This window comes from Protopterus annectens, chromosome 3.part0 (genome assembly GCF_019279795.1).
Source record: "Protopterus annectens isolate FY-2018-M chromosome 3.part0, PAN1.0, whole genome shotgun sequence".
Taxonomy (NCBI): Eukaryota; Metazoa; Chordata; order Ceratodontiformes; family Protopteridae; genus Protopterus; species Protopterus annectens.
The window spans coordinates 694,316,094-694,328,344 of record NC_056731.1 but is presented as its reverse complement, the minus strand read 5'-3'; positions in this window follow the sequence as shown (position 1 = coordinate 694,328,344).

Sequence of the window (12,251 nt, the reverse complement as noted above, 5' to 3'; positions counted from 1 at the left end):
TTACAGACTGTTATATATGTCTGACAAAGATTTGTTTCATAGTTTCATAGTTTCATAGTATAGTACTAGGCTATCTGCCCTGGAGCATTTGTAAGCCTAGTCATAGTGATGTGGCTTTTGCCACCCCATGAAATGGTACAACAATGTACAGAATAAATCTAGAATACTGTGCCTCTGTCTAGTAGTGACACAATGAAGGTCCCCTTATATAATAGAATTAGTTTACTGTGCCCCTGTCTAGCAGTGACACAGATGTGACCCTTGGGGTAAACTTACGATCTCCCAATTCTTGTGCAATTTGGTATTATTTTCAAAAGAGCTATCAAGTTTTGTGTTATCTTTAACTATAAAATTCATTTCAAGAACCACATCGTCCTTATCTTTTGGGGGAGTGAGATGGGCAGACTTACAGCTGAAATATAGAACAGGGAGATACAGTGATGTATGCATTTGCTTTATGATGTGCACTTTGCCAAGGAATTTCTGGTCCTCCCACATACCTTACTGTACCCCTGATGTACATCAACTTTTACGGTTCTGTTAACAGAAGCTCTGTGATACATAACACTGTCTCATTGTCTGAGGAATGTATTTTTTCCATTGCTGTTAATCTTCGTGACCACAATGCTGACATGAGTCGAGTTCATTCTTGCTAAGTATTTACCTACAAGCCCAACACACGTTCATTTTTTGAAATCCTAAGCCAGCATCCATATTAGTAGACCAACTCCCATCCATGTGATGTCCTAACACCAATCTTTTCACTGCATTTACAACACCCAGTTTCAATCCAGATGGATTAGCGGCACAGAATGTCATGTCATCAATCTGTGTTCATCTATGTTCAAAGATGTAAACAGCCATATATAGCCTTGTAACATGTGTATGATGATTATCCGATGTTCTTCAGAAGTAAATTTCCAATAACCTGATCTAAGATATGTATATCCCTGTTATTTGATGAATACACCATTCATAATTGCTTTATTCTTTTTTCAGTTGATGAAGACTGGACCAGAAATCATGCCCTGTGCATTGAACAGATACATAGGCTTGAGGAGCAATGAAGAGGGAAAGGTATGTTGATTACTTTTTCAGTTTTGTTAAATGAAATGCATCTGATCCTTTCTACAAGCCTATATTTTTCACATTCCATGTATAATGCTTAGAATGCATGAATACCCATCATGTATCAGTAAGGCAAGAGAAATAATCGCACTATAGCTATGCTTAAATCTATGATTTAAATAAAAAGTGTTGGAATGTCATTTAGCAGTAAGCCATTTGTTCTGTGGATAGGTCTTTGAAATGTAGTCCACAACCTAAATGACAGTTGGATGGGGATATATAAGTCTTATTGCAGCACACAGTTTGGCGTTATTTTGCAATGTTATATAATCTGCAGGTTTCTTTAAGATGTTGCAGTTATTGATTACAAGTTGCAACTAACTGTAGATAGGTTCATGCAGTTGTATGCATACACTGCTGTTAGTATAACATATAGTCAAGTTTTATATGTTATAAGCTGTGGTGATTAAACATAAATATAATTTGCTACTGTTGTTTTCATTATATTGGTTTGTTTAGCCAATTTTCATGCTTCCTGTCTCATATGTTTGTCATATTGCTTGCCTAGTTTCCACGATATTGTCATCTCACTTTGTCCTGAATTTAATAATGGCACTTGGTGGCTGTTCATACATGATGATATTGCAATTTATAGATTCCTATATTCTAATGATGTGGGAGGAGGGGACTTTCTAAGCTTATTCAAGTTTTCACAAAAGAATAATGATGTCCTGTATCCTAACAAGACATTGAGATCCCGCCACTTATAAGGTACCTCTTTGCATAATGGACATAGGCACCAGGTCAGGCGCAAATTTCCTATACCATGTCCAGTGATCTAGGTTATGCTTAAACTGTGTAATAGATGAAATCAGCTTCCCATGGATGGGAGGCCTGTTCATTGGAGGTACAGGCTGTGGGGCACATATCTGTCTCTCCAGCATGTTCTGTTTAAGTCACAGACAAAATTCTGATCCTTAGAAATTGTATTTCTGATATTATTTGACTTATAAACATGCAATAGATTCATAACTGTGTGGTTTGTGGATGCCTTGTAAGCCAAACATAGATCAGCTCTCAGCAATCTATATCAGACTGAGCAGAGGGACAGGTCATTAAGTTGCCCTGCATAAGATGGGTTTGTTATGCCTTATATTATTTTTGTATTGAAACTCTAACGTAGTTGTAGTTGCTGCATATGCCTGGTCAGGTACATACCAAAGTGAGCATTGTACTCTATGATTGTTGTTATAAGGGCAGACTACTGTGGGATAATGACTTCCTTGGACCTAGATGCCATGTCCTTACATTTAAGTTGAGCAACACAAAAGGATTTCCTCCACTGTGGCTATATGGTGGTTGAAGGTAAGGCGACTGTCCACACGTGTACCCAGATCCCACCCAGATCCTTGACCACTGGGTCATCCCATATTATATGGTCATATTATCAAGCATATTATTAACATGGTAATTAACTGAGATGGTTGCTTTTCCAAAGGGCACAATTATGCATTTCTTAGCATTGATTTTTAAGACCAAGCTTTGGCACTATTTGTTGGTCAGAGACAGGTCTTCTTGAAGAATGCAATGGAAGCAATGATAACCCCCAGCTTGCAATCATCTGCAAAGTTACTCATCCATAAACATTCACAGATTGCTTTCACTTCAGATAAATAAATGCCAAAATGCAGTGGCCTCAGTAGCAAGCAAGAGGGGACTCCACTAGTGACTGGCCTTTTGGTGGAGGTGGTTTCATCCATTTTGGCCTCCTGGGACCCATCAATAAGACATTTAGCTATCAGTGGATGACAAAAGAGGTTACACTAATTTAGTAAGCTTTTCTAAAATTCCTGAGTGGGGTATTGTCTCAAAAGCCTTGGCCAAGTCGAAGTAAGCTTTGTGGGCAGTCTTGCCCTCATCCATTGCTTTGGTGACCCTCTCAAAGAAGTCAATCAGATTTAATAGGCATGACTTTCCTTTAACAAAGCCGAACTGTGATGGGGCCAACATCTGCAGGTTGCCTTTTCCTCATTTATCATATCCAGGATTCTTTCCATGGCCTTACATATGAGGCTTGTCAGACTTATAGACCTGTAGTTACCCTTATCAGTGGTTGACCTTCTCCTTTATGCAGGGAAATGACTGCAGCCATCTTTCATTCTTTGGGCACAATACCAGACTGTAGGCTCCAGTTGAAAAGTGATTCGACTGGACCCAAGAGGTCATGTTTCATGTTATTTAGTAAGCATCCCAAGATGTTATTGATGCCCATCAATGCAATCTATCTGGCCTTGGAAAGTACATTGAAGGTTGTTTCCCTAGTGATGGTTGTGGGGATTGTGGTATACTGTATGTTCTTTGGACTACCAAATAAGGAGTTGGGGGAGACGTTTCAGCTGAACCTCATATTTACATTCACATGCAGACATAACTGCTCAGGGAACACATGCAAGGGAGAAGGAAAGGGAATCATGATATACTGCTAGACACTCAGATGAACAGTTTACTGAGGCAGACAACATTATGAAACAGTGCAGGTCAGAATAATAATGTTATGTTGACACTGATAAGCTTTTTTCTTTGTCAAAGATCTGTTATGTTAATGGCACAAAGCAGTGTCTGACATGCTTCCATTCAAATGTCAGGATATGTTACATTTGTTTGCATTGCATATGGTTGCCATGATTCATGCTGGCCAGTATTCAAATGTTCAGCTGATGTCCTAACTCTCACTGTTAAGCTGTGTTATACATTCCATTGCACAGCCTTGATTGAACTTCTCCAATTGGTGATGGATATATTCTCCCTGACATGTTCTGTTATTGGACATGTTCATACCTATAGATAAAGTGATACAGGGAATGGGTTATGTGCATTAGGAATCCAGTCATTGTGTTGATTGTAATTCTGCTACTTGCTAATGTTTGCCCACTTAAAACTGAACTGTGTTGTAAACACGAAGTTTGATGCAGTTTCATATTTATATTTGCAGAGCTCACCAGTGGATGGTATGTTAATTGTATTAGACTGCAGATATGCACATCAGTTTCATATTTAGGTCAGCTGTGATCTTCAAGGGAATGTGCTGTGTGATAGATGTGATAGATGTTCATTTCTGTCATGCTTTGCAATTCATCTTGACAGAGTATAGAACCTCTGGATGTTTGTCTATCAGATGCAGATGATGAGCACATGCCAGGTCACTAACAGAGTCCTCAGATGATGATGATGATGATGATGATGACAATAATGATGACGAATCTGGACCTGCACCTAACTGAGCCATCATGCCTGCTGCACCCCAGAGCATTTGAAGGCAGGACCAGAACAGAGATGATTATTGGGAGGATATCCAGGAGGTTATGACTAATGTGTTTAGAGCACAGATGAGTGACATGATGGGAAACTTCTTCCAGAATATGGCACGGGTTATGCTTGACTCATTCAGGAAGATAACCTGGGAGGTCATTCATGAGGCTCATCCTTATCAGCCTGGTCCCTAACATCTGTAAGTATTGTTTTTGTCCTCCAGTTGTGTTATGCTGCCAACATGCTGATCGCTATACAATTGATTGGACTGTATATGCACTCTTGTGCATGCATACCATGTTGTTGACATGATTATGTTGTATCGTCATGTGACATATAATTATGTTTCAATGTGTGTGACACACATTAATACCTTACACTTTCCTTAGACATGTAGCTGTCCATGTATTGTGACAGTTAACCTGTAGATAGTGCTACAACAATTAGCATGTAAACATATTTTATTTATTTATTTAATATTTGTTTACCCGGATTATTCAACTGGGCTGAAAACACATTTTCAGTGGAGGCCCAGGGAGAAAAGCTCCACAGATAAAGACAATTTATGCAAGTGCAAGATAAAATATCAAGAAAAATAGTTTACAAGTACATGTTAAAAAATGGTTATTTTCCAATACAATACATGTAGAATAAAAATTACAGCATTTTAAATAGTTACATACAGTTGTATTGAAATGGATACAGACATTTATACACCAATATGTTTATTAGATACAGTAGCCTTGATGTTATAAAATTTTGTACAGTAGTAATAGATTATGAGGTATGACATGTTAGCTGTGAACTGTGAGCTTAGCATAAATAGAGAGAGTATGAAGTGTTTGCTGAGAGCGCTTGCTTGAGTTTAGGCAGGGGAGGTACATGAGCAATGCCAGTTTTTGGTTAGGTGGTGTAGAGCAGAGCATATGTACAGTATGTACCTTTAAAATGCATTTCCAGATGTAAGCACATGCATATAAATAGTGAGCATGCCATTTTGAGAGAACAGCCAGAGTGTTAACATGTATGAGTGTCTGTTTACAAGTTTATGTAAGTTTAAGTTACAAAGCCTCATTCCTGATGTGTTTGTGTGTAATAAAGCTGCTTGAAATGACCCCACAAATGTTCATCTGTTTTATCCTGCCCAGACGAGCCACATGGTGTCAGAAGTGGGATGAAGAGAGCAACTTCTTCAAACCAGGAGGTGAGTTGAAGGTGAAGGCAGATTAAGCTGGTTGAGTAAAAGAGAGCTCAGACAAACATAAAAAGCCAGAAACAAACTTAAGGTAACAAAATCTTGCACAAATTATTTATTTGGTAAAGAAAATGAAACTTGTAAGGCATGGAATGGACTGTTAATCAAACGAGTAGCACAAAATGCATTATTAATCAAATGAAAAGCACAAAATGCATTATTAATTAAATGAAATGTTTAAAACTATGATATTTGATAAAACTAGCAGAGATATTCATATGGGGCTCAGAATTACCTTTGATTTGCTCAACGAGCATGTTTAAAGTAAAACGAGCACAAGAAAAGTATAATGGGCATGATAAGAGATTAAAAGGGCATAGTGAGTACAATAAAAGGGCAAAATAAGCTTAAAGAGCAAGGCAGCTGCAAGTTTTTTAGTAAAAGACCATGTTTGGGCATAAACTACTATTTTGCATTGACCGAAGCCATTCAAAGCATAACTAGAGTTGTTCAAAGTATCTCAAAGCATACAAAGTGTTTGCAGAGTATGTGCTTTATTATGATGCAATTATTTCAAAGAGTTTGCTGTGTGCAAAGTACAGTTATATTGCAAAGTGCAAAGTACAGCCATTTTAAAAAGTTTCTTGTGCTGTGTATATTTATTTGCAGAGTGCTGCCATTTCAAAGTGTTTCTTCCACTGTACAGTTATTTCACAAAAGTAAAGCCATTTTGAAAGTTTTTTCTGCTTTGTACAGTTAATTTGCAAAGTGCATCCATTTCAAAGTGTTTCTTACTTTGAGCTTCTTCTGCTGTGTACGGTTTATTCACAAAATACAGTCATTTTGAAGTATTTCTTACACTGATGAGTGGTTTCACAAAGTGCAGTGATTTCAGAATGTACTTATGCTACAGAGATTTATTTAGAAAAGTGCAGCTATTTCAGAGAGTTTGTTGTGCTATTGGGCATAATTACAAGTACTGGCATAAAGTTCTGGCATATATATTTATGTATATATGTTAGTACATGATTTCAAGCACCTTCACTACTGTGTGTTGAAATGACAGAAGCATTTTGCAGATGAAGTCCACTTCTGTTTCATCATAATTTAGCAGAGAATTGGAGAGTATTTTACCAGGAATGTCATGTTTTCATACAAGCAGCTTTTTCTTACAATGATGCATGTACAAGGGCATTCATTTTGCTTAATCTAGTTGGATCGGAAGCCATTGAAAGAGAACATTCATTTGTGTATGCACTAGCAGTATATGCAGGGGGGGCTGCCATATTGTGGTACAGACTGTATCAAGGGAGAACCCTGACTGCTTAAAATATAAATTTATAGAAATGTTCAACCCCCAGACAAATGTTACATTAGCAAATAACTTATTTTATACAAGAGACCAAAAAACAGGTGAAACTTTTGCAGCTTATATCACTGACTTGAGAAACAAGGCCAAAACGTGCAGATTTGGTGACTTGAAAAATGAGTCAATAAAGAACAGGCTTGTGTGTGTTGCTAATAGTGCTGCAGTGAGAAAGATTTTGCTTTGTGACAGTGATTTAACATTAAGCAAAGCCATACAGATTTGTCAAATCTGTGAGCTCACAGAAAGACACACAAGTATGCTTGCAAGTGATAAGAGCATGGCTTCAATGGCCTCTAGAGCAAACGTAGACAGCATGCAACCCATGGCAAGCAGAAGCAGGGCTAAGCACATGTCAGCTGCAGCCCCTATGGGGTTTCCTGGAAAAGCTCATAGTTTTCTAGCAAGTTCCAAGACTAGCTCAGTAAAAAGGGCATGCTCAGTGCAGTATAAGAGTGAGTCAGCCAAACCCAAGTTAAGTCTTATTTTTAACTGTCATTACTGTGGTGCCAATCATGAGTCTAAAAGAGAGAACTGCTTAGCATTTGGTCAGCAATGCCACAAGTGTAAAAAATATCACCACTTTCAAAAGTTGTATAAATCAAGCAAGCCTCATTCAGTTATTAAGAAAGGTCACTCAAAAAAATAAGTTGATCATGTAGAGAGCTGGAACCCTACTTTCTGTGTAGATGGTGTATCAGTTGTTGGTAAAAAAAGGTTAATACAGTAGATTTGTTGGCAAAGAACAAACTATTTTGTACTGTCCTGATCAACAGTAAACCTACAGAGCTCAAAGTAGACACTGATTCAAAGTGTAATGTAATGTCAGTAGAGACATTTGCTATAGTGAGGGCTGGTGAGCAACTTTATTTGGCCAATTGTGCAAAGAATGTTGCTTATGGAGGTGAAGAGATTCAAACCAAAGGCTCAGTATTGCTTTCATGCTATTTGGCTAGGAGCAATTACAGCATGCAAATATATGTAGTCCGAAGACCTGTGCAGTCATTATTAGGTCTCAGAGACAGTTTAAGAATGAAACTGCTTTCTTTTAACAAAGAAGTACATCATGTAAGCACATGTCCCAGTTCCAGCTTTACTGATGCTATTTTCTCAGAGTATGCTGATGTGTTTGATGGCAAGTTAGGCAGACTTCCAGTTGTGTACTGCATGAAAGTAGACCCAGAGGTCAGTTCAGTGGTCAGACCAGCAAGGAGATTTCCAATAGCTATGCAGGACAACGTCAAGGTCCAGTTAAACAAAATGGTGCAGCAAGGTGTGATTTGTCCAGTCACAAAACCAACTGAGTGGGTGTCTTCCATGGTAACTGCTCAGAAGGAAAATTCAGATGAAATCAGAATATGCATTGATCCAAGAGACTTGAAAAAGGCATTAAAGAGACCTCATTATCCAATGCATATAGTCGAGGAGACTGCCACCCTTATGCAAAATGCCACTGTTTTTTCTGTCTTAGATGCAAAGAGTTAATTTTGGTAAGTAATGCTTGATTGCAAATCTTTGCTACTGACTACATTCAGTACCCACTTGGTAGATAGAGATTCCTTAGGATGCATTTTGGAATAAATTCTGCCAGTGAAGTCTTGCAGCATGCAATGGAAAAAATTTTTTCAGGCTACCCATGTGCAACAATAGTTGATGATTTACTGGTTGGAGGCAATGGTGAAATAGAGCATGACAGAAACCTCAGGAAAGTTCTGGACAGAGGGAATGAAGTGAATTTAAAGCTCAATCCTTTGAAATGTAAATTCAGACTACCAGAAGTTACTTATGTAGGTCATTTATTTGCCAGTTCAGGCTTATGACTAGACCCTTCTAAACAAGCAGCCATTCTAGAGATGCCAGCTACAGACAGTGTCCAAGCCCTACAGTGTTTTCTTGGTATGGTTAGCTATTTGGGTAAATTTATCCCTGACTTTAGTGAGTTATCAGTGCCTTTGAGAGAGCTGACATGCAAAAATGTTGCCTGGTCATGATTAGAACAACACCAGAGAGCATTTGATAACCTCAAACAGCAAATTGCCAACCCGCCTACATTAAGGTACTATGACGTCCATAAACCAGTAGTTCTTTCCTGTAATGCTTCAAAGTTCGTTCTTGGTGCAGTTATTCTTCAGGAGGGCAGACATGTTCCCTATCCATCTAGAACTCTTACCCAAACTGAGATGTGGTATGCTGAAATTTAGAAGGAACTTTTTGCAATTGTGTTCGCATGTTCGAAGTTTCATGATTATTTTTATGGCCACGCTATCCAGATAGAAACTTACTATTAACCTCTAGTCACTATTTTAAAGAAGCCTATGCATTCAGCTCCAGCAAGACTACAAAGAATGATGCTCAGATTGCAGAAGTATCATTTCAAAATGGGCTATAAAAAAGTAAATGTCTTTGTCTGGCTGGAATCTTATCCAGATCTCCCAAAAATACCAGGGAACAGACTGAGGCAGGGAAATTTGACTTTGATGTCATGGAAGTGCATAATTTTTCTTCCACAAGACTTGATGAGCTGAGATAGCATACAAAGACAGATACAATTCTTCCAAAGCTCAACCATTTCATCAATCTAGGATGGCCATCAAAGCAATCCTGTGTACTGCCAGAAGTACAACCTTATTTTCCATACAGAGATGAGATGCTGATGGAAGATGGCATCATTTTCAAAGATCCAAAAGTTATTGTTACTACTTCTTTACAATGTGAATACGTCCAGATTTTCCATTGTGGCCACCCAGGTTCCAATTCTACCAAAAGAAGGTCGAGAGAACTAGTATTTTGGCTTTCTCTATCAAAAGACATTGATAAAGTGCTTCCTCTTGTTCGGTGTACAACAGTACTAAGCCCCATTTGCAAAAAGAGCCACTTAGCTACACCAAATTCCTTAACTACTTTGGTCAACAGTAGCCACTGACATATTTGAGTGGAACAATCAACATTGCTTAGTGTTGGTAGACTCTTATTTGAACTGGTTTGAGATTGATTTGCTACCTAACCTAATGTCCAGTGTTGTTATTACTAAGATGAAACATCATTTCTCAGTCCATGGTAGTCTGCACAAAATTATTTCTGACAACGGTTCTTAGTTTACCAGTCAGTTGTTTCAAAGATTTTCAAAAGATTGGGACTTTATCCATGTTATTAGTGGTCCAGAATACCCACAGTCAAACGGCCTTGCTGAACGTGCAATGCAGAGTGCAAAGCAATTACTAGAGAGGTCAAAGTGTGACAATACTGATGCCTTCTTGAATTTACTTAATCTCAGAAATATACCCCGTGACAACCTACTTGGCTCATCTGCTCAGAGACTTCTATCTAGGCAAACCAGAACAACCTAGCCTATCAGTTCTAGTTTGTTAGTGCCTAATGCTAAAAACAAAAGACCAATCAAAGCCCAACTTTTTAAGAAGCATTCTTCTCAGAAGTCCACCCTTGATAAAATGAGATTTATTTATCCATTAAAAGAAGGAAAGACAGTGAGGATGCAAACAACAAAAGGCTTTGATCGAATTAGTCAAGTGAGAGGTATATGTTCCAAGCCGAGATTCTACTTAGTGGAATCTGAGGGTACAGAATACAGGAGATACTGCAGGCATCTTCCTCCTGTATCAGAAATGATATCACAGCATCATACCTATGAAACAGACTCTAGATCTGAGAGCAACCCTGACAATGTTCATACTGAAGAACATGCCTCGGTATTCATTCCCATTCCCGATGATGTATAGGTTGTCCCCACATTTGATCATTCCTTGAAGAAAGTCCCCATTGCTAGGTCCAATTCTGACTTTTATGTTACATGATCAGGTTGTATTTCTAGATCTAGTGTAAAATACGCAGCATCCTTGACATGATTGTTTTATATGTGTCTGATTTTGTATGTTTGCATTGCAAATAATTAGTTCTCTACGATTGCATGTCAAAAGATCATTTCTGTAAATTTCTGTAAATTGTATGTCATTGAATACTATAATTTCACTTATGGATATTTCTCAAAGAGGGAGGATGTAGAACAGAGTGTGTGTGTACCTTTAAGAAGCATTTCCAGATGTAGGCATGTACATATAAATAGTGAGCATGTGCAAGCAGCAGAGCCATTTTGAGAGAAAAGCCAGAGTGTTAGCACGTATGAGTGTAGTAGTCAGTCTGTTTATAAGTTTAAGTTACAAAGCCTCATTCCTGATATGTTTGTGTGTAACAAAGTTGCTTGAACTGACCCCACGAATATTCATCTGTTTTATCCTGACCAGACAAGCGACAGGTGGTTTCTGAGAAGTAGTTTAAAATTGGTTGAGTTTGTGGTGTTAAGGATATTCTGGTGGATGGAGTTCCAGGTTTTGATGATTTGGTAAGAATATATAGAATCACCATAGCTGTTATTGGATTTAGTGACCTTTAATAAGGATTTGTCAGTGGATCTTTGGGCTGTGAGGTTTGAATACATTTGGATGAGATTGCGGATAGTTGGCAGTTTTCGGGTTTAGTAATACTGGTGCACGTGGTTTTCAGTTAGTGAAGACAGAGGAGGTTGTTGAAGGGCAGTAGTGTGGTGGGATCTATATGAGGAACTAGTGGCAAATTTAGCTGTTATTATAGCATGCCTCCAGCCTAGGAAGATCAGTTATTCTGAGGTTAGTAAAGATTGGAGAGTTATATAATGAGGTTGAGAGAAATTGGGTTCTAGCAGTGTCTTGCTTGGTTAAGTTGGCTAGGAATTGCTTGGCTCTGTTGAGTGAGCAAAGTTTGATATGGGCCTTTTTAATGAGTAGTGCAACATGCTTGTCAAACTTTAAGTTACTATCGATGGTGACACCTAGTAGTTTATTTATTTATTTATTTAACATTTGTTTACCTGGGATGTCCAACTGGGCTAAAAGCCCATTTTCAGCAGAGGCCTGGGGATAAAAGCTCCAAGTAATAGTAAGTTAGCAATACAACACTGAATAGCAATTTATATAGGTACATCAAACAGACATTTGCATAGTTCATATTTAAATTAATTAAAGGTGAGAATTAAGCTGTGGAAACCCATGGTCCAAAAGGTGCAATAATGAAATGTAATAGCTTAGATTATACAAAAAGAATAGCACTTTCACCATACAGTGTACACAAAATTTAATGAGAAATGGAAAAATAGCAGATAGCTTAAAGTGTAAAGAGCATTATTAGAGGGAATGGATAAAGGAATAAAAGAATGTGATAGTAATTTGACAGTAGTGGAAGGGGCAGATAGATGAGAAGGGATAGAACAGAGAAAAGGTTTGAATTACAGATATGAGAGTACATGAATACATGAAAGATAAG